At 49.0% G+C, this 27,500-nt stretch overlaps 1 protein-coding gene across 3 annotated transcripts in view; it reads left to right on the top strand.

Annotated features, from left to right (window-relative positions):
• UGGT1 (UDP-glucose glycoprotein glucosyltransferase 1) overlaps positions 1 to 27,500 on the top strand; it is a 381,222-nt gene that overhangs the window by 229,949 nt on the left and 123,773 nt on the right. The gene's annotated exons all lie outside the window — the stretch shown is intronic.

Raw genomic sequence — 27,500 nt, 5'->3', positions numbered from 1 at the left:
CGTCTACTCTATTCCTCCCCCTACTCCTCCTCCATTTTGTTCACGAACACCACCCCTGCTATTCTTACTGAATGGCCCGTAATTTCTTGCTAATCTCTCCCCCCAGGCACCTAGTTTAAAATCTCCTCCAACCTTCTAACCATCTTTCCCCCCAGCACCGCTGCCCCCTCCTCATTCAGGTGCAATCCATCACGACAAAAAAGATGGCGCCTGACTGAGAAGTCCGCCCAGTGTTCTAGGTACACAAACCCTTCTTTCCTGCACCAATCCCTAAGCCACACATTTACCTCCCTAATCTCCCTCTGTCTCCCTGGGCTAGCGTGTGGCATGGGTAATAATTCTGAGAATATTACCTTAGATGTCCTTGCCTTAAGTTAAAATACACCGCCACCCCTCGCATCGATGCAACATATGCAGTTAACCTCGCAATGTGGTGACAAAGGCCCCCTACGATGCCTGTCAGAAGGTATGCAGAGGGTCTCTGGGGTCCGTCACCTCCCAGCCCCGGGAGGTGACGTGTGCTGGGAGTCCCTGGGCGGGGGATCGTGGAGCGCAGCTGCTTGGACACAAGTGAGAGGGAATCGGCAGGCGTGGCTGTAAGCGACGAGTGCGATACCCTCAGCGGTGAAAACCCGGAGGCCGGATCTTAGTACATATGAAAATGCGGTAAAACACCCTGAAAATGGGGGTTTAACCGCATTTTCCCTTTAGTACATCTCGCCCAGAGAGAGAGAGAAGGGGACAAGAGAGTGGGAGAAAGTGAAAGGGGAAGAGAGAGGGAGAGAGAGATGGGGGGGATCAAGAGGAGAGAAATAGAAGGTGGAAGAAACAAAGAGAGGGGGGAGATAGACAGAAGGAGAGACACAGAGAGGGGGGGGGTAGAGAGAGAGAGGAGAGGAGATACAGGGAGAGACAGCAAGTGAAGGGGGGAGACAGAGAGGGGGAGTAGGGAGAGAGAAGGGGTAGACAGTGAGAGAGGGGGAGGGGTGAGAGTAGAGATAAGATAGAAAGGGGGTGGAGAGAGACAAAGGTGAAGGGGAGGAGACAGAGTGAAAGGGGAGGCAGCGAGGGAAAAGGGGTGGGGGTGAAGCTTAGGACGAGAGGGGAGGGGGAGAATAGTGAGAGCGAAAGAGGTGGGTAAGAGGAAACGCGAGGGGAAGGGCCTGGAATGCCTCCTTCTGTTTTATTTCACTTTCAGCCCGCGACCCCGGTGGAGTGTATGTGGGCACTAGGTGGGGTGGAGGGGGTTAGGGAGTGAGTAGACGGGGCTGTGGACGGTCACTGATGGTGACAGAAAACATTTTTTTTCTTGTCACCAATGTCTAAGCACTGTCTGGGCCTATTTTCAATGGGGGCCTAGAGCTGCAACTCCACCCGCCCCTTTGTTAATCTCGCTCAGCCTAGCTGCAAACATGAGATTTAGTTGTGCAAGATGAGAAGATTCTAAAAAAATGGGTATAGAGGGCACACTTCCTGGGATTTTCTGTGCATTGCGGGATGGTGCATAATGCATGTCTCCATGAAAAGCACTTAATTTTATTGCAGCTCTGCTGTGGGTGAGATTGGGCCTCATCCTATTATTTTAATGTTTGGCATTTTATTTATTGCACTTCTGTGGATAATCTTTAAAAGCACAATCTTTAAAAGAGTAGGTAAGTATGCGCTGCAATATAAAATGGATGCTGCACATTCAATTTACTAATACCTCTCAGGTACTTGAAAGGGAGCGGTTAATTCTAAACAAGAATAATACGCAAAACAGGTTTCCCCAGCACACCAAGGGGTATTGGCAATAATATCTGAACACTGTATGGTAGATAATTTCAGAGATATTAGTTACATATATTTGCAAAGATATGGTTATGCCTCTAGGGCAGCGTCTCGGATACTGGAGGTCCCTAACACTGCATTATAACAGTACCCAATCTGGGCCATATAATTTTTTACTGTAAGGACACATGATAATAGCACTTACAAAGATATAACTAAATTGAGAGCCAGGTTACCTGGAGTCACCCCTAGGTCTTCCATATGGCACTACAAGAACCAGCATGCTCTCCAAATGCTGGCCCCATTTGTGCCTCTCAGAACTGCAATATAACATGGAAGCTGCTCAATCAGTTTAGTAATACCCCTCAGGTGCCCGAAAGGGAAGGGTTGTTCTAAGCAAGAAAAATACACAAAACAGGTTTTCCCAGCACACCAAGGGGTATTAGCAATATGATTTCAACACTACATGGTGGTAAATTATTCAGAGATCTTGGTAACCTATATTTGCAAATATATGATTAAGCCTCCAGGCCAACGTCAAGGCTTCTCTGATACTGGAGGTTCCTGACAGTGCATGTAGGCACTGCAGGCAGCAAGATGATATGCTGATGGAGCAGCGAGGTGAAAGCCACTGCTGAGGTGCTGCAGGAGCATGTAAGAGGCATTGTTGATGTGAGGCTGGAGCAGAGAGAGCAGAATAGCAGCCAGATGGCCAAGCTGCAGGTGGGGGGTACGATTTCCTCATAAACCTTGCAATAGCTCAGGTGGAATTTGGTCCCCGTATCTATGTATGCACTGGTAGGAGCAGTACATGCTCAGGCATATAAATATTACAAATGCTACCCCGGCAATCAGGAGCCACTTCACCAATCCAGACACAAATTTCTGGACGAATCCACGTGTCTGACGCTGCTCCTGGGGGTGTCCCTCATTTTGCTCCTCAGGGTGTTTCTCATTCTGCTCCTGGTGGTGTTCCTTATTCTGCTCCTGGGTGCGTACCTCATTTTGCTCCTGGGGTCGCCCATGATGATGTTCTTGATAGCGCCCATGATGTCGCTCCGGATGGCACCCATGATGATGTTCTGGGTGCCGCACATAATGCCGTTGTTCATGGTGCCCATCCTGGGGATGTACTTTATGCCTCTCCATGAGATCTTCCTTGGCAGTATCGACAATAGAGGCTTGTCGCCACCCAGCTGGGAGAGGCCTGGCGTACAGCTCCCCAGGAATCAGGAGGCAAATAAATAAAATAATAAAACAGGAACTCATGTTCCTATGCAGACTCAAGTTCTAGTGAACAATAAGTCGCAGAGAGTATGTCTTTGAGTATAAACTCGCAGATAAATAAGAGCTGCTGCACTGACCGAAGTACTGTGAGCAATGACTGGCAGTGGAACAGTGACAAGATTATATTGCTGTCCCAGTGCCTGTGATGTCACTAACGCATCACAATCACCTTACAGACATTAACTATAGCTGTGCCAGGGAGCTATCCCTGACTGACTGGCTGGAGTCTGTAGGCCAGTATAGCTGCTGTATAAATTGTGAAGGATGCAGAGAACCTGGTTATTAATGAATGCTTTATTTATTAACAATTAAAAGATTTATATAAACTTGAGTTTGATAAGATTGAGCAGACTATATTAAACTTTATCAGCAACAGAGGAGTTAAGGTGCCCACACACTAGAACGATATGATATGAAGCATGACGTAGTGGACCACATTATGGGGGTAATTCCAAGTTGATCGCAGCAGGATTTTTTTTTAGCAGTTGGGCAAAACCATGTGCACTGCTGGGGAGGCAGATATAACATGTGCAGAGAGAGTTAGATTTGGGTGTGGTGTGTTCAATCTGTAATCTAATTTGCAGTGTAAAAATAAAGCAGCCAGTATTTATCCTGCACAGAAATAAAATAACCCACCCAAATCTAACTATCTGCACATGTTATATCTGCCTCCCCTGCAGTGCACATGGTTTTGCCCAACTGCTAAAAAAAAAAAATCCTGCTGTGATCAACTTGGAATTACCCCCTATGTGTAGTCCACTTACAATTGCGACCAGAGGCTGCTCCCGGGGGTTGTAAGCAGGGTTTTCAGATCTTACCTGCAGCAGGTAAGATCTGTCCCTGTCGCTTGCGATGATGTGCTTTAATGTTAGATTGCATGCAGTCTAACTTTAGCAATTCATAAGTGAGGTGACCTGGACTAACGATATCCTGAGTCCAAGAGCTGCCGGGTGCTGCCGGGGAGTTAAAGGAGTATCACGTGCGACAGAGCGAATGCGATACCTCCTCCTAGTGTATGGGCTCCTTTACATAGCCAAATAAACAGATATTGGTGGCAGGTGTACAGAGGTTTCACTCATAATAAGTGTAAAATATTAATGCTATTAGCCGTGAGTGACACTGTGAGCGGCCTGGTCAGTGTGACAGTGTGTATGTCTCCTGGTCAGTGTGACAGTGTGTATGTCTCCTGGTCAGTGTGACAGTGTGTATGTCTCCTGGTCAGTGTGACAGTGTGTATGTCTCCTGGTCAGTGTGACAGTGTGTATGGCTCCTGGTCAGTGTGACAGTGTGTATGGCTCCTGGTCAGTGTGATAGTGTGTATGTCTCCTGGTCAGTGTGACAGTGTGTATGGCTCCTGGTCAGTTTAATAGTGTGTATGGCTCCTGGTCAGTTTAATAGTGTGTATGGCTCCTGGTCAGTGTGACAGTGTGTATGTCTCCTGGTCAGTTTAATAGTGTGTATGGCTCCTGGTCAGTTTAATAGTGTGTATGGCTCCTGGTCAGTTTAATAGTGTGTATGTCTCCTGGTCAGTTTAATAGTGTGTATGTCTCCTGGTCAGTGTGACAGTGTGTATGTCTCCTGGTCAGTGTGACAGTGTGTATGTCTCCTGGTCAGTGTGACAGTGTGTATGTCTCCTGGTCAGTGTGACAGTGTGTATGTCTCCTGGTCAGTTTAATAGTGTGTATGGCTCCTGGTCAGTTTAATAGTGTGTATGGCTCCTGGTCAGTTTAATAGTGTGTATGTCTCCTGGTCAGTGTGACAGTGTGTATGGCTCCTGGTCAGTGTGACAGTGTGTATGGCTCCTGGTCAGTTTAATAGTGTGTATGGCTCCTGGTCAGTTTAATAGTGTGTATGTCTCCTGGTCAGTGTGACAGTGTGTATGGCTCCTGGTCAGTGTGATAGTGTGTATGTCTCCTGGTCAGTGTGACAGTGTGTATGTCTCCTGGTCAGTGTGACAGTGTGTATGTCTCCTGGTCAGTGTGACAGTGTGTATGTCTCCTGGTCAGTGTGACAGTGTGTATGTCTCCTGGTCAGTTTAATAGTGTGTATGGCTCCTGGTCAGTTTAATAGTGTGTATGGCTCCTGGTCAGTTTAATAGTGTGTATGGCTCCTGGTCAGTTTAATAGTGTGTATGGCTCCTGGTCAGTGTGACAGTGTGTATGGCTCCTGGTCAGTGTGACAGTGTGTATTGCTCCTGGTCAGTTTAATAGTGTGTATGGCTCCTGGTCAGTTTAATAGTGTGTATGTCTCCTGGTCAGTTTAATAGTGTGTATGTCTCCTGGTCAGTTTAATAGTGTGTATGGCCCCTGGTGAGTGTGACAATGTTTAAGCAGCCTGGTCAGTGTGATAATGTGTCTCACCCCTGGTGAGTGGCCTGGCCAGTGTGACAATGTGTGAGGGTTAAAATATTTTTTTACTATTTGTGTTTGTATCCTGAAGACAATTCAATTGAATTGAAACGTCGATGGTGCATTATGGTGCTGTGTCTTATTTGAACAAGCAGTGAGTGCCGCGTCTCCTTTATGTGTATGTATGTGTATATATATATATATATATATATATATATAGATATATATATATAGATATATATATATAGATATATATATATAGATATATATATATATAGATAGATAGATAGATATCTTTCTCTCTCTCTGTGTGTGTGTGTGTGTGTATATATATATATATATATATATATATGTGTATGTATATATATATATATATAACACACACACACACACACACACACACACACACACACACACACATATATATATATATATATATATATAGTAAATTAGTAATGTGTAAAAATATAATTAGTAACATCCTCAGTCAGTGACAGTGCATACCTATTACAGAGGCACTTCAGGACACTGACACCCCTTCTCTGATCAGCAGCTGCCGGGTAGCTGAGTCACAGCCATCAGAGTTACCTTCATGGAGCTGAGCCGGTTGCTGCACAATGCACACTTGGACAGCAGTTCTACACAGTGGTGGGACGGCAGCGCAGCGCTCGTTGTCATGTCAAGTGGCGGGATGCAATGTCCTGTCATGAAGCTGGAGAGTCAGGTACTGTGCGGCGCAGGGAGGCCTTTTGTAGCCTTCCGCTGCGCCACCATTAGCAAAATTATTAAGCATGGGTTTTCAACCCCGGCCAGGAAAGCGGGGTAGGGGGGTTCGCTGAGTCCGCTGTAATGGGTACGAAAACGATTCCTATGTACAGCAGCGCATCTGATCCTCTGGGCCTATTTTGATGGGGCGGCCTGGAGCTGCAGCTCCATCAGCCCCATTGTTATTCTGGCCCTTTCGGGTATTCACAAAAGTGATGCCAGTGATGATAGCTCATGTCAGACCCTGGTAGTGATAATAGTTCCATACTTAGACGACCTTCTCATCAAGGCTTCGTCTCAACAAATACTCCTTCAAAATGTCTTTATGACGTACAATGTACTAGTTCAGTATGGTTCGCTTGTCAACTTTAAAAAAATCAAGCCTGGTCCTCAACAAATTCAATTTCTAGGAATGATTTTGGATACGGTAGATCAACGTAGTTACCGGACAGACGAAAACGCACAAAGTATTCGTCATCCAGTGCAGATAGTGCTCAAACCACGGACAGTCTTGGTGCACTTGTGCATTCGACTGTTAGGAAAGCAGGTGGCTTCTTTCCAAGCACTCCAGTTTGGAAAATTTTATTCACTGCCTTTCAACTGGATCTTCTCGCACTGTGGTCAGGCTCACATCTACAAATTCATCAGATGGTGCGGTTGTCTCCAAGGGCCATCTCACCGCAGGTAAAAGGTTCGGAGTCTGGAATTGGATAATTCTGACGACGGACACAAGTCTCAGAGGTTGGGGAGCATTGGTCCTACATGGTCCGCTTCAGGGTCTATGGTCAGACTGAGAACGATTACTGCCTATAAATGACCTGGAACTCAGGGCAATTTTCTACGCTCTGCAACAGGCAGTTCACATACTCCAATCTCAGACTGTTCAAGTTCAGTCAGACAACGCAACGGCAGTCGTATACATCAACAAGTAAGGGACTCTAAGTCGCATGGCCATGCGCGAAGTTGCTCGAATCCTAAATTGTGCCGAGCATCAACAAGTGATCTTGTCAGCAGTTTTCATTCCAGGAGTTGACTAATGGAAAGCAAATTATCTCAGCCATCAGGATTTTCATCCAGGAGAATGGCCTTTACATCCAGAGGTGTTCCATATGTTGGTCCAGCGGTGGGGTTACCCACACGTGGATCTAATGGCATCTCTCTAAAATCATCAGACAGCCAAGTATGTGTCCAGAACAAGAGTTCCAAAGGCAGTGACAGTAGATGCTCTCACAATAGCGTGGCCGTAGAGCCTCGTGCATCTATTTCCTCCATTTTAGCTGCTTCCTCGGGTGCTAAAGCAGATCAAACAAGAGTCCACGACAGTCATACTAGTGACGTCTCATTGGCCTCAGAGATCTTGGTACTTGGAACTTCGTGGCCTACTCGCAGACGATTAGTGGTCGCTTCCGCTACGTCCAGACCTACTACAACAGGGTCCGTTCCTTTACCCCTATTTAGCGCGGCTGCGTTTGACGGAGTGGCTGTTGAAACCGCCCTCTTAAGACGAGAGGGCATTCCATAGTCGGATATATCAACCAGGTTATGTGCTAGGAAGCCAGTTACAGCAGCTCATTATCACAGAATCTGGCGAGCTTATATAGGTTGGTGTGAAGCTCGGAAGTTTCCGACAGCTTTTTCAAGTTATCCCGTCTTTTGCTATTTTTACAGGCGGGTTAGATGGAGGACTGTGTTTAGCGGCACTAAAGGTGCAGGTCTCTGCCTTATCAATTTTCTTTTAAAGGCGTTTGGCCCTTTTGCCAGGAGTAAACACTTTCCTGCATAGTGTCCTTGGAGGTCAACCTCCATTCATACTACCTACAGCTCCATGGAACTTGAATCTAGTTTTAGATTTTTGCAGTCTTCAATTTTTGAACCCTTACAACAAGTGGATGTTAAGTCTCTAACTTGGAAAACAGTGTTTCTCCTAGCCTTAGCTTCGACAAGGTGTGTTTTAGAATTGGGTGCCTTGTCATGCAAGCCACCGTATCTGGTATTTCATGATGACAGAGCGGAATTTCGGACGAATCACGCTTTTCTACCAAAGGTAGTATCTTCGTTCCACATCAATCAACCAATCATAGTTCCTGTTTTTTCAGAAGGTTCAGGAACTTCAGCCACTTTGTATGCGGTACGCGTTTATGTAGCCCAAACATCAACAGTAAGTAAAACAGATACATTATTTGTTCTCTATGATGCAGTCAAAACAGGTTGGCCAGCTTCCAAGTAGACCTTGGCCAGAATGATTAAGCTGACCATTCGTCAGGCTTACTTTCATGCTAGTCTACAACCGCCTGCATCTGTTTCAGCACATTCCACACGTTCTGTTGGAACGTCATGGGCAGCAGGTCGTGGTGCGTCTACGACGCAACTTTGCCGTGCGGCTACATGGTAATCAGTGCACACGTTTGTATGCTTTTGCAAGTTTGATACATTTGCGGCCTCAGCATCTAGCTTTGGCCGTCTAGTGTTACAGGTGCCAAACAGCTCTCCCACCCAAGGGGTAAACTTTGGTACATCCCAAGAGTACTCCAGTGACCCCTAGTGGATAAAAAAGAAAATAGGATTTTGGTACTTCTCAGGTAAATCCTTTTATTTGAGTCCATAGGGGGCACTGGACGCCCACCCAGAGCAGTTTCACCTGTATTGTGGTAAGTTCAGCATATCTTATGGTAACACTTTATCACCGGCTTATTTAAAGGTTAAGATGATTGTTATCTGTTGTCGTGGCAACTTTCCAGTTGTCCGTTATATTATGTGTTAACTTTCCAGTTGTCCCTTATGTTAATAATGATATATGTAATTCTCCATTGTTCATCCTCTCTTCTGCTCCTATTTGGCTCAGTAAAAAAACACTGAGGTCTCTGGGGAGTATGGAGGGGGAGGAGGGTCACACATTTAAATATTTAAATGTACCTATCCCTGCTATCGCACCATCCATATCCCAAGAGTACTCCAATGCCACCTATGGATTCAAAATAAAAGGATTTACCTGGTTAATACAAAATCCTCTTATTGTTTGCAAATCATACTATGCCACAGAGTAGTTGCTCCCACTTCACATTACACCACACAGGAGTGCCCACGATTTGTATTCTGCTGAGCAGTAGTGTCCCCAGTTCATAGTATGCCAGGCTGTAGTGCCCCAGTTCATAGTATGCCAGGCTGTAGTGCCCCCAATTCATTGTATGCCAGGCTGTAGTGTCTTCAATTCATAGTATGCCAGGCTGTAGTGTCCCCAATTTATAGTATGCCTGGCAGTAGTGTGCTCAATTCATATGCCATGCTGTAGTGCCCCCCAGTTCATATTATGCCAGGCTGTAGTGCCCCATTTCATATTATGCCAGGTTATAGTGCCCCCAATTCATAGTATGCCATGCAGAAGTGCCCCCAATTCATAGTATGCCATGCAGAAGTGCCCCCAATTCATAGTATGCCAGGCTGTAAGTGTCCCCAATTCATTTTAAACCAGTCCGTAAATTCCTTTAATTCATATTATGCCAGCCTATAGTGCCTCCAATTTATAGTATGCCAAGCAGAAGTGCCCTCAATCAGGGATGCTGTCAAGATCCCACCAGACGGAATCCCGGAGGTCGAAATACCGATGCCGGAATCCCGACCGACACAATCCCGACATATTCGCCCTCCGTGGGTGTCCACGACACCCATAGAGGGAGATTAAATTAGTGTGCCGAGCGAAGCGAGCCTGCAAGGGGCTGCGTTCCGCTCGCCACCCCTGTCGGGATTCCGGCGTCGGTATTTCGACCGTCGGGATCCCGTCCAGCGGGATTTAGTACTGATCCCCTCAATCATATTATGCCGTATAAAACTGATAAATCCTTTCTTGAGAAAGGGTGTGTGTGGTATAGAAGATCTACTTATAGAAGACTGGGAATGGTCAGTACATGTGTTTTACTGTTTTTGGGTGTCAGTTTGTATGTTTCATCTGTAACCACAATCCGTGTACAGATTACCAAACTCTGCCTGTGAGTTGTAATGCAGACAGTGCACAGTCATGTATTCATCATATTGAGGGGACATATAATGTACAGTATATTATATAAAGCACTTCCCGCTGTGTGGCAGGTAACTTTATGCATGATTGACCCTTCGGTTGTGGAGGGATAGAGATAGAGGAAACTGCGTGGGTGTGTGTGTGTGTGTGTGTGTGTGTGTATATATATATATATATATATATATATATATATATATATACACCAACAGCAGCGGCACTCCAGGACAGCCAATAAATTCAGAATATCTGTGTCGTTTTATTGCATATCATCAACGTTTCGGGGTGTTACCCCCGTCTTCAGGTAACACCCCGAAACGTTGATGATATGTAATAAAACGACACAGATATTCTGAATTTATTGGCTGTCCTGGAGTGCCGCTGCTGTTGGTGTGTATGTTGGAGAGGTGCTGCCCTCTCACAGAAGGCACCCAGGCAAAGTATCCAAGCAGGTGGCCAGCTTCCAAGTTGGAGGTTGGCCAGCTATACAGGTAGAGTGCCGGACCCAGCTATACACTCACACACACACACACACTCTCTCTCTCTCTCTCTCTCTCTCTCTCTCTCTCTCTCTCTCTCTCTCTCTCTCTCTCATATATATATATATATATATAATTTCTCTGACGTCCTAAGTGGATGCTGGGACTCCGTAAGGACCATGGGGGATAGCGGCTCCGCAGGAGACTGGGCACAACTAAAGAAAGCTTTAGGACTACCTGGTGTGCACTGGCTCCTCCCCCTATGACCCTCCTCCAGACCTCAGTTAGAATCTTGTGCCCGGCTGAGCTGGATGCACACTAGGGGCTCTCCTGAGCTTCTAGAAAAGAAAGTATGATTTAGGTTTTTTATTTTCAGTGATATCTGCTGGCAACAGACTCACTGCTACGAGGGACTAAGGGAAGAAGAAGCGAACCTACCTGCTTGCAGCTAGCTTGGGCTTCTTAGGCTACTGGACACCATTAGCTCCTGAGGGATCGAACACAGGCCCAGCCTCGGTCGTCCGGTCCCGGAGCCACGCCGCCGTCCCCCTTACAGAGCCAGAAGCAAGAAGTTGGTCCGGAAAATCGGCGGCAGAAGACTTCGGTCTTCAACAAGGTAGCGCACAGCACTGCAGCTGTGCGCCATTGCTCCTCATGCACATCTCACACTCCGGTCACTGATGGGTGCTGGGGGGGGGGGGGGGGGCGCGCCCTGAGCAGCAATAATAACACCTTGGCTGGCAAAAAATTCACAATATATAGTCCCTGAGGCTGGTGAAAAATACCCCTGCCAGAGTTCCAGAAAAAAGCGAGAGAAGCCCGCCGAAAAAGGGGCGGGGCTATCTCCCTCAGCACACTGGCGCCATTTTCCCTCACAGCTCCGCTGGAAGGATCGCTCCCAGGCTCTCCCCTGCAGTTTCAAGCAACAAAAGGGTAAATAAGAGAGGGGGGGCACTAAATTTAGGCGCAGTAAATATATATAAGCAGCTATAAGGGAAAATCACTCAGTTAGTGCTCATCCCTGTGTTATATAGCGCTCTGGTGTGTGCTGGCATACTCTCCCTCTGTCTCCCCAAAGGGCTTTGTGGGGTCCTGTCCTCTATCAGAGCATTCCCTGTGTGTATGCGGTGTGTCGGTACAGCTGTGTCGACATGTTTGATGAAGAGGCTTATGTGGAGGCGGAGCAGGTGCCGATAAATGTGATGTCACCCCCTGAGGGGCCGACACCTGAGTGGATGGATTTATGGAAGGAATTACGTGAAAGTGTCAACTCATTACATAAAAGATTTGACGACATACCAAATATGGGACAGCCGGCTTCCCAGCCCTTGTCTGCGCAGGCGTCTCAAAAGCCATCAGGGGCCCTAAAACGCCCACTACCTCAGATGGCGGACACAGATGTCGACACGGATACAGACTCCAGTGTCGACGACAATGAGACTAATGTAACTTCCAATAGGGCCACACGTTATATGATTGAGGCTATGAAAAATGTGTTACACATTTCTGATATTAACCCAGCTACCACAAAAAAGGGTATTATGTTTGGGGAGAAAATTCTCCAGTGGTTTTCCCCCATCTGAGGAATTAAATGAGGTGTGTGAAGAAGCGTGGGCTTCCCCCGATAAAAAAAACTAGTAATTTCTAGAAAGTTACTGATGGCGTACCCTTTCCCGCCAGAGGATAGGTCACGTTGGGAGACATCCCCTAGGGTGGATAAAGAACTCACACGTTTGTCAAAGAAGGTGGCACTACCGTCTCCTGATACGGCCGCCCTAAAGGAGCCTGCTGATAGAAAGCAGGAGGCTATTCTGAAACCTATATATACACACACAGGTGTTATACTGAGACCAGCTATTGCTTCAGCATGGATGTGCAGTGCTGCAGCTGCGTGGTCAGATTCCCTGTCAGACAATATTGATACCTTAGACAGGGACACTATTTCTCTATCGTCCTAGTGGATGCTGGGGTTCCTGAAAGGACCATGGGGAATAGCGGCTCCGCAGGAGACAGGGCACAAAAGTAAAGCTTTCCGATCAGGTGGTGTGCACTGGCTCCTCCCCCTATGACCCTCCTCCAAGCCAGTTAGATTTTTGTGCCCGGCCGAGAAGGGTGCAATCTAGGTGGCTCTCCTAAAGAGCTGCTTAGAAAAGTTTAGCTTAGGTTTTTTATTTTACAGTGAGTCCTGCTGGCAACAGGATCACTGCAACGAGGGACTTAGGGGAGAAGAAGTGAACTCACCTGCGTGCAGGATGGATTGGCTTCTTGGCTACTGGACATCAGCTCCAGAGGGACGATCACAGGTACAGCCTGGATGGTCACCGGAGCCTTGCCGCCGGCCCCCTTGCAGATGCTGAAGTAAGAAGAGGTCCAGAATCGGCGGCAGAAGACTCCTCAGTCTTCTAAAGGTAGCGCACAGCACTGCAGCTGTGCGCCATTTTCCTCTCGGCACACTTCACACGGCAGTCACTGAGGGTGCAGGGCGCTGGGAGGGGGGCGCCCTGGGAGGCAAATGAATACCTATTTTGGAGGCTATATGGAGATATTTAACCCCTGCCAGAATCCGTTAAGAGCGGGAGACGAGGCCGCCGAAAAAGGGGCGGGGCCTATCTCCTCAGCACACAGCGCCATTTTCCCTCACAGAAAGGCTGGAGGGAAGGCTCCCAGGCTCTCCCCTGCACTGCACTACAGAAACAGGGTTAAAACAGAGAGGGGGGCACTAAATTGGCGTTAGAAATATAAAAAAGATGCTATAAGGGAAAACACTTATATAAGGTTGTCCCTATATAATTATAGCGTTTTTGGTGTGTGCTGGTAAACTCTCCCTCTGTCTCTCCAAAGGGCTAGTGGGTCCTGTCCTCTATCAGAGCATTCCCTGTGTGTGTGCTGTGTGTCGGTACGTGTGTGTCGACATGTATGAGGACGATGTTGGTGAGGAGGCGGAGCAATTGCCTGTAATGGTGATGTCACTCTCTAGGGAGTCGACACCGGAATGGATGGCTTATTTAGGGAATTACGTGATAATGTCAACACGCTGCAAGGTCGGTTGACGACATGAGACGGCCGACAAACAATTAGTACCGGTCCAGACGTCTCAAAAACACCGTCAGGGGTTTTAAAACGCCCGTTTACTTTAGTCGGTCGACACAGACACAGACAGGGACACTGAATCCAGTGTCGACGGTGAATAAACAAACGTATTCCTTATTAGGGCCACACGTTAAAGGCAATGAAGGAGGTGTTACATATTTCTGATACTACAAGTACCACAAAAGAGGGTATTATGTGGGATGTGAAAAAACTACAGTAGTTTTTCCTGAATCAGATAAATTAAATAAAGTGTGTGATGATGCGTGGGTTCCCCCCGATAGAAAATTATGGGCGGTATACCCTTTCCCGCCAGAAGTTAGGGCGCGTTGGGAAACACCCCTTAGGGTGGATAAGGCGCTCACACGCTTATCAAAACAAGTGGCGGTACCGTCTATAGATAGGGCCGTCCTCAAGGACCAGCTGACAGGAGGCTGGAAAATATCATAAAAAGTATATACACACATACTGGTGTTATACTGCGACCAGCGATCGCCTCAGCCTGGATGTGCAGAGCTGGGGTGGCTTGGTCGGATTCCCTGACTAAAAATATTGATACCCTTGACAGGGACAGTATTTTATTGACTATAGAGCATGGGTCTTCAACCTGTGGCCCTCCAGCTGCTGCGGAACTACACATCCCACCATGCCCTGCCACAGTTTTGCTATTAAGGCATGGTAAAACTGAGGCAGGGCATGCTGGGATGTGTAGTTCCGCAGCAGCTGGAGGGCCACAGGTTGAAGACCTATGTTATAGAGCATTTAAAGGATGCATTTCTATATATGCGAGATGCACAGAGGGATATTTGCACTCTGGCATCAAGAGTAAATGCGATGTCCATATCTGCCAGAAGATGTTATGGACACGACAGTGGTCAGGTGATGCAGATTCCAAACGGCACAAAGGTGTATTGCCGTATAAAGGAAGAGGAGTTATTTGGGGTCGGTCCATCGGACCTGGTGGCCACGGCAACTGCTGGAAAATCCGCCGTTTTTACCCTAAGTCACATCTCTGCAGAAAAAGACACCGTCTTTTCAGCCTCAGTCCTTTCGTCCCTATAAGATCATATCTGCCCAGGGATAGAGGAAAGGGAAGAAGACTGCAGCAGGCAGCCCATCCCAGGAACAGAAGCGTTCCACCGCTTCTGACAAGTTCTCAGCATGGCGCTGAGACCGTACAGGACCCCTGGATCCTACAAGTAGTATCCCAGGGGTACAGATTGGAATGTCGAGACGTTTCCCCTTCGCAGGCTCCTGAAGTCTGCTTTACCAAGGTCTCCCTCCGACAAGGAGGCAGTATGGGAAAAATTCACAAGCTGTATTCCCAGCAGGTGATAATTAAATTACCCCTCCTACTACAAGAAAAGGGGTATTATTCCACACTATATTGTGGTACTGAAGCCAGAAGGCTAGGTGAGACTTATTCTAAAAAAAAAAAAAAAAAAATTTTGAACACTTACAAAGGTTCAAATCAAGATGGAGTCACTCAGAGCAGTGATAACGAACCAGGAAGAAGGGGACTATATAGTGTCCCGGGACATCAGGGATGCTTACCTCTATGTCCCAAATTTGCCCTTCTCACTAAGGGTACCTCAGGTTCGTGGTGCAGAACTGTCACTATCAGTTTCAGACGCTGCCGTTTGGATTGTCCACGGCACCCCGGGTCTTTACCAAGGTAATGGCCGAAATGATGATTCTTCTTCGAAGAAAAGGCGTCTTAATTATCCCTTACTTGGACGATCTCCTGATAAGGGCATAGTCCAGGGAACAGTTGGAGGTCGGAGTAGCACTATCTCGGATACTGCTACAACAGCACGGGTGGATTCTAAATATTCCAAAATCGCAGCTGATCCCGACGACACGTCTGCTGTGCCTAGGGATGATTCTGGACACAGTCCAGAAAAAGGTGTTTCTCCCGGAAGAGAAAGCCAGGGAGTTATCCGAGCTAGTCAGGAACCTCCTAAAAACAGTGCATCATTGCACAAGGGTCCTGGTAAAAATGGTGGCTTCCTACGAAGCAATTCCATTCGGCAGATTTCACGCAAGAACTTTTCAGTGGGATCTGCTGGACAAATGGTCCGGATCGCATCTTCAGATGCATCAGCGGATAACCCTATATCCAAGGACAAGGGTGTCTCTCCTGTGGTGGTTATAGAGTGCTCATCTTCTAGAGGGCCGCAGATTCGGCATTCAGGTTTGGATGCTGGTGACCACGGAGCCCAGCCCGAGAGGCTGGGGAGCAGTCACACAAGGAAAAAATTTCCAGGGAGTGTGATCAAGTCTGGAGACTTTTCTCCACATAAATATACTGGAGCTAAGGGTAAATTTATAATGCTCTAAGCTTAGCAAGACCTCTGCTTCAAGGTCAGCCGGTATTGATCCAGTGGGAAAAACATCACGGCAGTCGCCCACGTAAACAGACAGGGCGACACAAGAAGCAGGAGGGCAATGGCAAAAACTGCAAGGACTTTTCGCTGGGCGGAAAATCATGTGATAGCACTGTCAGCAGTGTTTCATCCCGGGAATGGAAACTGGGAAGCAGACTTCCTCAGCAGGCACGACCTCCACCCGGGAGAGTGGAAACTTCATCGGGAAGTTTTTTCCACATGATTGTAAACCGTTGGGAAATACCAAAGGTGGACATGATGGCGTCCCGTCTGAACAAAAAACGGGACAGGTATTGCGCCAGGTCAAGAGACCCTCAGGCAATAGCTGTGGACGTTCTGGTAACACCGTGGGTGTACCAGTCGGTGTATGTGTTCCCTCCTCTGCTTCTCATACCTAAGGTGCTGAGAATTATAAGACGTAGAGGAGTAAGAACTATACTCATGGCTCCGGATTGGCCAAGAAGGACTTGGTACCCGGAACTTCAAGAGATGCTTACAGAGGTCTTATGGCCTCTGCCGCTAAGAAGGGACTTGCTTCAGCAAGTACCATGTCTGTTCCAAGACTTAACGCAGCTGCGTTTGTCGGCATGGCGGTGGAAAGCCGGATCCTAAGGGAAAAAGGCATTCCGGAAGAGGTCATTCCTACCCTGGTCAAAGCCAGAAAGGAGGTGACCGCACAACATTATCACCACATGTGGCGAAAATATGTTGCGTGGTGTGAGGCCAGGAAGGCCCCACAAAGAAATTTCAACTCGGTCGTTTCCTGCATTTCCTGCAAACAGGAGTGTCTATGGGCCTCAAATTGGGGTCCATTAAGGTTCAAATTTCGGCCCTGTCGATTTTCTTCCAGAAAGAATTGGCTTCAGTTCCTGAAGTCCAGAAGTTTGTCAAGGGAGTATTGCATATACAACCCCCTTTTGTGCCTCCAGTGGCACTGTGGGATCTCAACGTAGTTCTGGGATTCCTCAAATCACATTGGTTTAAAACCAGTCAAATCTGTGGATTTGAAGCATCTCACATGAAAAGTGACCATGCTCTTGGCCCTGGCCTGGACCAGGCGAGTGTCAAATTGGTGTTTTTTTCTCAAAAAAAGCCCATATCTGTTTGTCCATTCGGACAGGGCAGAGCTGCGGACTCGTCCCCAGTTCTCTCCCTAAGGTGGTGTCCGTGTTTCACCTGAACCAGCTTATTGTGGTGCCTTGCACCTACTAGGGACTTGGAGGACTCCAAGTTGCTAGATGTTGTCAGGGCCCTGAAAATATGTTCCAGGACGGCTGGAGTCAGGAAAACTGACTTGCTGTTATCCTGTATGCACCCAACAAACTGGGTGCTCTTGCTTCTAAGCAGACTATTGCTAGTTGGATGTGTAATACAATTCAGCTTGCACATTCTGTGGCAGGCCTGCCACAGCCAAAATATGTAAATGCCCATTCCACAAGGAAGGTGGGCTCATCTTGGGCGGCTGCCCGAGGGGTCTCTGCTTTACAACTTTGCCGAGCAGCTACTTGGTCAGGGGCAAACACGTTTGCTAAATTCTACAAATTTGATACCCTGGCTAAGGAGGACCTGGAGTTCTCTCATTCGGTGCTGCAGAGTCATCCGCACTCTCCCGCCCGTTTGGGAGCTTTGGTATAATCCCCATGGTCCTTTCAGGAACCCCAGCATCCACTAGGACGATAGAGAAAATAAGAATTTACTTACCGATAATTCTATTTCTCGGAGTCCGTAGTGGATGCTGGGCGCCCATCCCAAGTGCGGATTATCTGCAATACTTGTACATAGTTACAAAAATCGGGTTATTATTGTTGTGAGCCATCTTTTCAGAGGCTCCGCTGTTATCATACTGTTAACTGGGTTTAGATCACAAGTTGTACGGTGTGATTGGTGTGGCTGGTATGAGTCTTACCCGGGATTCAAAATTCCTCCCTTATTGTGTACGCTCGTCCGGGCACAGTACCTAACTGGCTTGGAGGAGGGTCATAGGGGGAGGAGCCAGTGCACACCACCTGATCGGAAAGCTTTACTTTTGTGCCCTGTCTCCTGCGGAGCCGCTATTCCCCATGGTCCTTTCAGGAACCCCAGCATCCACTACGGACTCCGAGAAATAGAATTATCGGTAAGTAAATTCTTATTATTGCTAACCATAGAGCATATTAAAGACGCAGTCTTATATATGAGAGATGCACAGAGGGATATTTGCCGGCTGGCATCTAAAATAAGTGCAATGTCCATTTCTGCTAGGAGAGATTTATGGACTCGACAGTGGACAGGTGACGCTGATTCTAAAAGGCACATGGAAGTTTTGCCTTATAAAGGTGAGGAGTTGTTTGGGGATGGTCTCTCGGACCTCGTTTCCACAGCGACAGCTGGGAAGTCAGCATTCTTACCCCATGTTCCCTCACAAGAAAAGAAAGCACCGTATTATCAGGTACAGTCTTTTCGGCCCCATAAGGGCAAGCGGGTTAAAGGCGCGTCCTTTCTGCCCAGAGGCAGAGGTAGAGGAAAAAAGCTGCAGCAGACAGCCAGTTCCCAGGAGCAAAAGCCCTCCCCGCTTCCTCTAAGTCCACTGCATGACGCTGGGGCTCCACAGGCGGAGCCAGGTACGGTGGGGGCCCGTCTCAAAAATTTCAGCAATCAGTGGGCTTGCTCACAGGTGGATCCCTGGATCCTTCAAGTAGTATCTCAGGGATACAAGCTGGAATTCGAGACATCTCCCCCCCGCCGTTTCCTCAAATCTGCCTTGCCAACAACTCCCTCAGGCAGGGAGGCTGTGTTAGAGGCAATACACAAGCTGTATTCCCAGCAGGTGATAGTCAAGGTGCCCCTCCTTCAACAAGGACGGGGTTACTATTCCACAATGTTTGTGGTTCCGAAACCGGACGGTTCGGTGAGACCCATTTTAAATTTGAAATCCTTGAACACATATATAAAAAAAATTCAAGTTCAAGATGGAATCGCTCAGGGCGGTTATTGCAAGCCTGGACGAGGGGGATTACATGGTATCACTGGACATCAAGGATGCTTACCTGCATGTCCCCATTTACCATCCTCACCAGGAGTACCTCAGATTTGTGGTACAGGATTGTCATTACCAATTCCAGACGTTGCCATTCGGTCTGTCCACGGCACCGAGGGTATTTACCAAGGTAATGGCCGAAATGATGATACTCCTTCGAAGAAAGGGAGTTTTAATTATCCCGTACTTGGACGATCTCCTGATAAAGGCGAGGTCCAGGGAGCAGTTATTGGTCGGGGTAGCACTATCTCAGGCGGTGCTACAACAGCACGGTTGGATTCTAAATATTCCAAAGTCACAGCTGGTCCCTACGACACGTCTACTGTTCCTGGGGATGATTCTGGACACAGACCAGAAAAAAGTGTTTCTCCCGGAGGAGAAAGCCAAGGAGCTGTCATCTCTAGTCAGAGGCCTCCTGAAACCAAGACAGGTCTCGGTGCATCACTGCTCGCGAGTCCTGGGAAAGATGGTAGCTACCTACGAAGCAATTCCATTCGGCAGGTTCCATGCAAGAACTTTTCAGTGGGACCTGTTGGACAAGTGGTCCGGATCGCATCTTCAGATGCATCGGCGGATAACCCTGTCTCCAAGGACCAGGGTGTCTCTGCTGTGGTGGCTGCAGAGTGCTCATCTACAAGAGGGCCGCAGATTCGGCAAACAGGACTGGGTCCTGGTGACCACGGATGCCAGCCTTCGAGGCTGGGGAGCAGTCACACAGGGAAGAAATTTCCAGGGACTATGGTCAAACCAGGAGATTCACTACACATAAATATTCTGGAACTAAGGGCCATTTACAATGCCCTAAGTCAAGCAAGACCCCTGCTTCAAAACCAGCCGGTACTGATTCAGTCAGACAACATCACGGCGGTCGCCCATGTAAACCGACAGGGCGGCACAAGAAGCAGGATGGCGATGGCAGAAGCCACAAGGATTCTCCGATGGGCGGAAAATCACGTGTTAGCACTGTCGGCAGTGTTCATTCCGGGAGTGGACAACTGGGAAGCAGACTTCCTCAGCAGGCACGACCTCCACCCGGGAGAGTGGGGACTTCATCCAGAAGTTTTCCAGCTGATTGTAAACCGTTGGGAAGGGCCACAGGTGGACATGATGGCGTCCCGCCTAAACAAAAAGCTAGAAAGATATTGCGCCAGGTCGAGAGACCCTCAGGCAATAGCTGTGGACGCTCTAGTGACACCGTGGGTGTACCAGTCGGTTTATGTGTTCCCTCCTCTTCCTCTCATACCCAAGGTACTGAGGATAATAAGAAAAAGAGGAGTAAGAACTATACTCATTGTTCCGGATTGGCCAAGAAGAGCTTGGTACCCGGAACTTAAAGAACTTATCTCAGAGGACCCATGGCCTCTGCCGCTCAGACAGGACCTGCTGCAGCAGGGGCCCTGTCTGTTCCAAGACTTGCTGCGTTTGACGGCATGGCGGTTGAACGCCGGATCCTGAAGGAAAAGGGTATTCCGGAGGTAGTCATCCCTACGCTGATTAAAGCTAAGAAGTGACCGCAAACCATTATCACCGCATATGGCGAAAATATGTTGCGTGGTGTGAGGCCAGGAAGGCCCCAACGAAGGAATTTCAGCTGGGCCGTTTTCTGCATTTCCTACAGTCAGGAGTGACTATGGGCCTAAAATTGGGTTCCATTAAGGTCCAGATTTCGGCTCTGTCGATTTTCTTCCAGAAAGAACTGGCTTCACTGCCTGAGGTTCAGACATTTGTTAAGGGAGTGCTGCATATTCAGCCCCCTTTTGTGCCTCCAGTGGCACCTTGGGATCTCAACGTGGTGTTGGATTTCCTAAAGTCACATTGGTTTGAGCCACTTAAAAGCGTGGATTTGAAATATCTCACGTGGTAAGTGGTCATGCTGTTGGCCTTGGCTTCGGCCAGGCGTGTGTCAGAATTGGCGGCTTAGTCATGTAAAAGCCCTTATCTGATTTTCCATATGGATAGGGCAGAACTGAGGACTCGTCCCCATTTTCTCCCTAAGGTGGTATCTGCTTTTCATTTGAACCAACCTATTGTGGTGCCTGCGGCTACTAGGGACTTGGAGGATTCCAAGTTACTGGACGTAGTCAGGGCCTTGAAAATATATGTTTCCAGGACGGCTGGAGTCAGGAAAACTGACTCGCTATTTATCCTGTATGCACCCAACAAGATGGGTGCTCCTGCTTCGAAGCAGACCATTGCTCGCTGGATCTGTAGCACAATTCAGCTTGCGCATTCTGCGGCTGGACTGCCGCATCCTAAATCTGTAAAAGCCCATTCCACGAGGAAGGTGGGCTCTTCTTGGGCGGCTGCCCGAGGGGTCTCGGCTTTACAACTTTGCCGAGCGGCTTCTTGGTCAGGGTTTAACACTTTTGCAAAATTCTACAAATTTGATACCCTGGCTGAGGAGGACCTTGAGTTTGCTCATTCGGTGCTGCAGAGTCATCCGCACTCTCCCGCCCGTTTGGGAGCTTTGGTATAATCCCCATGGTCCTTACGGAGTCCCAGCATCCACTTAGGACGTCAGAGAAAATAAGATTTTACTCACCGGTAAATCTATTTCTCGTAGTCCGTAGTGGATGCTGGGCGCCCATCCCAAGTGCGGATTGTCTGCAATACTTGTATATAGTTATTGTTTAACTAAAGGGTTATTGTTGAGCCATCTGTTGAGAGGCTCAGTTGTTATTCATACTGTTAACTGGGTATAGTATCACGAGTTATACGGTGTGATTGGTGTGGCTGGTATGAGTCTTACCCGGGATTCAAAATCCTTCCTTATTGTGTCAGCTCTTCCGGGCACAGTATCCTAACTGAGGTCTGGAGGAGGGTCATAGGGGGAGGAGCCAGTGCACACCAGGTAGTCCTAAAGGTTTCTTTAGTTGTGCCCAGTCTCCTGCGGAGCCGCTATCCCCCATGGTCCTTACGGAGTCCCAGCATCCACTACGGACTACGAGAAATAGATTTACCGGAGAGTAAAATCTTATTATATATATATATATACACTAGGTGCTTCATTGCGCCCTACGGACGCTCTTCACACCGTCGCCAGGGGCTACGCCCCCTTAATCCTTGCATGCCTTTCTGGGGTTCAATATTTGTATTATATGGAGTATTACCTGCATTCCTTTGTTAGTGGTTAAATATTGCACAATGAAAGGGCGTGCGATGGTGAAGGAGGCGCAGCCCCTTGTGACGGCGTGAACAGCAACTGTAGGGCACGATGTACAGAATGTAGCAGGTGCGGGGGGGACTGCGGATGGGGGAGGGTGTCTGTAAATGCTGCTGATGGGGAAGGGTCGGGAGGTGTTGCAGGTGAGGGATGCCCTGGGTGGGGGAGTGGCAAGTGCAGGGATATTGCGGATGGGTGAAGGGTTCCAGAGGTGCTGTGGGATGGGATAGGAAGGGGCGGGGGTGCTGGGGGTGGGGTAGGGGGTCCGGAGGCACCGCTGGTGGGGGAGGGGCAGGTGCGGCGGATGGGGAAGGGGGTCTGGAGGCGCTGCAGGTGGTGGAAGGGCAGGTACGGGGGTGCCATGGGTGGGTGAGGGGGGGAACTGTGGATGGAGGAGGGTGTCTGCAGATGCTGCAGGTGGAGGGGGCAGGTGTGGGGGGAGACATGTATGGGGGTCTGGAGGTGCTGTGGGTGATGGAGGGGCAGGGGAGTGGGAACCGAGGGTGGTGTAGGGGGTCTGGAGGCACTGCGTGTGGGGGAGAAGTGGAGGGGAAGGTGCAGAGGTGTGGTGCATTGGGGAGGGGTCTGGAGGCGCTGCGGGTACTGTACCTGCCAAAAAGGTAGTTGGAGGGTATGCAGTAACAGGGCCAGAACAGGGGTGACGGGGCCAGGACAGGGGTGACATGGTTAGAACAGGGGTGACGGGGCCAGGACAGGGGTGACGGGGTCAGGACAGGGGTGACGGGGTCAGGACAGGGGTGACGGGGTCAGGACAGGGGTGACGGGGCCAGGACAGGGGTGACGGGGCCAGGACAGGGGTGACGGGGCCAGGACAGGGGTGACGGGGCCAGGACAGGGGTGACGGGGCCAGGACAGGGGTGACGGGGCCAGGACAGGGGTGACGGGGCCAGGACAGGGGCGACGGGGCCAGGACAGAAATGACAGGGCCACGATAGGGGTGACAGGACCAGGATAGGGTTGACAGGGCAAGCACAGGGGTGACAGGGCCAGGATAAGGGTGACAGGGCTAGGATAAGGGTGAAAGGGCCAGGATAAGGGTGACAGGGCAAGGCCAGGGGTGACAGGGACATGACAGAACACAGGGCGCGGAAGAGATTGGTATTAGGGACAAAACAGTGGTGACAGACAGATGTGTCTTACCGGAGTCACTGCTGCTGGCTGCTGCTGTTCCACTCCACTCCAACCTGTTGGGATCTGCTGCTGGTGGACACTTGGCATGGCTGACTCTCTTAGGCTGTATTCCTGCTTCCTCTGCCCGTCCGCATCCCCCCCCCCCCCCCCCACTCCTCAGTCACACACCGGAGACCTCGCGCGGCTGCCGGGCACTGTGGTAAGGGTAGACTGGGAGTGACTGGTTAGCCCCCAGGAGACGCTGCGGCTGGAGGGAGGAGGGGGTCATAGCATGCAAGCAGCGCAGACCTTGCGGCTGCCGGGCACTGTGGTAAGGGGAGACTGGGAGTGACTGGTTAGCCCCCAGGAGACGCTGCGGCAGGAGGGAGGAGGGGGTCGGAGCCTTCAAGCCGCGCAGACTTCTGCAGCGCTGGCTGCCAGCTAAAGTGTGTGAAGGAGCTGGGTGCACCTCACTGTGGGCGGCAGGGTTGCCGGGGCTGGAGATAACAGAGGCAGTACGGAACCTGCACAGCGGCAGGTGCCCCGCAAAACTGCAGCTAAGAAGCGTGGAGTGTGCCAGAAAGTGACGCTCCTCCGTGCCAGAGAGACTCTGCTGAGTTTGCTGATGTGAGGGGTCAAGCACATAGTGAGCCGGTGCCCATCTGTCTGTACGTCATACCCCCTCACACACCCCCATACCTCCCAACGGTCCTGATTTTCCCGGGACAGTCCCATTTTTTGGGGTCTGTCCCGCTGTCCCACCCGCGGACCGCAGTGTCCCGTGGTGGGGGGGGGGAAGGGGCAGTTGGGAAGCTCCTGTGCTCGCTGTTCTGATTAGCAGAGCAGCAGTGAATAGACGCTGTGCACATGCGCACAGCGTCTATTTAGTAGAGACAGAGGGAGAGGGGGCATCAGGGGGTATGACGGATTAAGGGGGGGTCCGGCAGCAGAGCCGGATTAAGGGGGGGCTCAGGGGGTACGTACCATTGGCCCCACAGTCATAGGGGGCCCCCCGGCTGGAGTAGCTCTGTCCCAGCTCTGAAGCTTCCCCGTCCTGCCAGCAACAGCAGCAGCATTGTACTACAGTCAGCACATGCTGCTGCGTGTTGGCAGGTCTGTGGTGTTGCAGGGAGGCAGCAGCCTCCCTTCTTTCTACTGCCTGTGTGGGTGTGTAGGATTTACCTTTAGCCGAGGGGCCAAAATCCCATATAAAAAAAAAATCAATTCCTGGAATTGGCATAAGGGGGCGTGTCCTTGCATTCCGCGATTAGGCTACACCCCCAAACCCACAGCAGGCACAGCAATGAGATAGGGCCTCCCTGTCTCAAGTGCCCTGGGCCCCCCTGACCCATAATCCGCCCCTGGGGGCATGCCAGCAGCTCACAGAGCGCTGGGCATGCCCCCTCACTGACGAAAATAGGAAACCACGCCCCCTTTTCGCTGGCCACGCCCCCTTTTCGCTGCACGTGTGTTTCCCTCCTTCTGCCTGAAGAAAGCTGGGAGGTATGCAGCCCTGTCTGCCTGAAGAAAGCTGGGAGGTTGCACGTGTTTCCCTCCTTCTGCCTGAAGAAAGCTGGGAGGTATGCAGCCCTGTCTGCCTGAAGAAAGCTGGGAGGTATGCACCCCTGCCTGTGCCATGCCCATACCATCTGCTTCTGCTCCTAGTCTCCTATAGATTTGCCCAGATCTGTGACTCATTTGACTAACTCCGCCCAGTGTTGTGATTCCACCCAGCGTTAGCAAATGAAGCACAAAGTCACAGATCTGGGCTATTATATAGGAGATTTGTACTCTGGGCAAGACCTTGTGCACTGCGGGGGGGGGGGGGGGGGGGGGGGTAAATATAACATGTGCAAAGAGAGTTAAATTTGGGTGGGTTATATTGTTTCTGTGCACGATAAATACTGGCTGCTTTATTTTTACACTGCAATTTAGATTTCAGTTTGCACACCCCCCACCCAATCTTACTCTCTGCCCATGTTATATCTGTCATCCCCCCCTGCAGTGCACATGGTTTTGCTCATTAAAGTATACATTTTCTGCTGCGATCAGGTCTGAATTAGGCCCTGGGTGTCTCCAGCTTTTGTGGACAGGGCTGCCCTCTATGGGATTCGTTGTGGTGAGCCATTGTACCCAGCCCTTTGCTCCGCCCCTTTTGCTGTGTCACAGTCAAGTTTTGGAAAGTTTTGTTGTATCCTCTCTTTAAATTATTAGGTTTGGTTGAGTTAAAGTTCTTGACCTAGAACATCGTCTTGTATTTTCAATTGTTAGATGTGTTTGAGAGCTGCAGCTGAGTCCCGTATGTCTGCTTTTCTCATTTTCTGTAAGGACAGGGCACTTCTTTAGACTAGGCTTTTTTCTTTACTATCAAAAGTGGTTGTTTAATTTCAGTGTCATTCCAACTGTAAGTTGTAATATCTCCAGAAGAATGGGACTGTTTTTGTTTGTCGCAGTGGCCAAGAAATGGCGTCTTCCCACCCCCTAAATGACGGCGACACGCCTCCCCTTTGCACCCACAAAACGGCATTGGACTGTCAATGAACGACAGTCTGATGTTAGTCTGTGTATTATGCCGCAGGACCCGTTCTTGCACGCGCAGATTGGGTATTGCACATGCGCACAGTACTGAAAATCGGTGCTTTGCGCTGATGGTCTCAGGTGCAACCGCAACTGGATGACCCCTGGTGTGTTATATTTATGTCATACCTCCAATAATTAATGGCCTCATACTGTATATTCAGAGCACTCACATAATGGTGGATTATGATGACACATTAAGGCCAAGACTGGGGTTGGTATTGTACAACATGAGCTATTGTAGAGTAGCAAATACTGTAGCAAAAAAGTACCTGATTCTTTGTCCAACCCAAATCACTTGCAAATGCAGATGTGCGCAGCAGCCAGCGGTAGGGGCATATTAAATAAACATAATTATCTCAAAAACTTTCGAAAAAGAGACAGTAAATATTTATTTTTTTGGTGGCAGCTGCGGCACAGTCCAAAATTCAAATACAGGTGCCGCACCAACTGGCAGTGAGCCCCCGGCCAGCAGTGTTATTAAATATCCCCCTTGCTACCTTATGCTAATGCAGGTATCCATAGAGCGTCACTCGTATGGTCGCACCACCCACTGTTATTTCACCTGCTGGCATAGCTGTCATTATTAGCATCGGAAGACAGATTTGTCACTTTATGTGTACACACACCTCAGACTAGCTCAGAACTCTGGCTACACACCCATCACACTCCTATGACCCTCCCACAGGAGGGATCGTTTGCAAGGTAGCTGTTGCTACCTGGAAAGTCCAATTTCAAGGATGGAGAGATCTGGCCGCTCTCATACTCCTGCAAGGTGTGTATTCTTGTGATGATAATACAACTTTACAGATGTGTCCTCATACAATGTTGCTCCCTCCTGACGCTAGTTATAATGAGGACACATCTGTAACAATGTAACAGTTACAATTGTGCAGTTAAGTCTGCAGCACTGTGATTTGCTACATTATAGGTACTATACATTTTTTGGCTTATGTTGAGTGACCCCTAGTGGCTTTATTTGCCATTGTCACATTATAATCTGTGATTTACACTTACGAGAGTAATATGAATTTCAGATTTTATTGTAGGGCTGTATTTTTTGGATAGTTTGAAGAAGACGCACTGTTTTCATACATTGGGGTAGATGTATTAACCTGGAGAAGGCATAAGGAAGTGATAAACCAGTGATATGTGCAAGGTGATAAAGGCACCAGCCAATCAGCTCCAATATGTAAATTAACAGTTAGGATCTTATTGGCTGGTGCCTTTATCACCTTGCACATATCACTGGTTTATCACTTCCTTATGCCTTCTCCAGGTTAATACATCTGCCTCATTGTGTATACTGGATGTAGTAGTCCCAGCGGTCAGGACAGCCCTCATACATTCCTCTGCTGTCCTGCGTATATATCTCGCAGGATTTCCTCTTCAGATGGAGGAGCACCTATGGCTTTGGCTTTTGAGGTGCCATAGCTGTGGTTTTGGTGCCACAACTACATAAAATGGTTCACGGCACCCTC

This window comes from Pseudophryne corroboree, chromosome 4 (assembly GCF_028390025.1).
Source record: "Pseudophryne corroboree isolate aPseCor3 chromosome 4, aPseCor3.hap2, whole genome shotgun sequence".
NCBI lineage: Eukaryota > Metazoa > Chordata > Amphibia > Anura > Myobatrachidae > Pseudophryne > Pseudophryne corroboree.
Note: the sequence above shows the minus strand (reverse complement) of the source record. Positions and strands in the feature narration are given on the sequence as shown.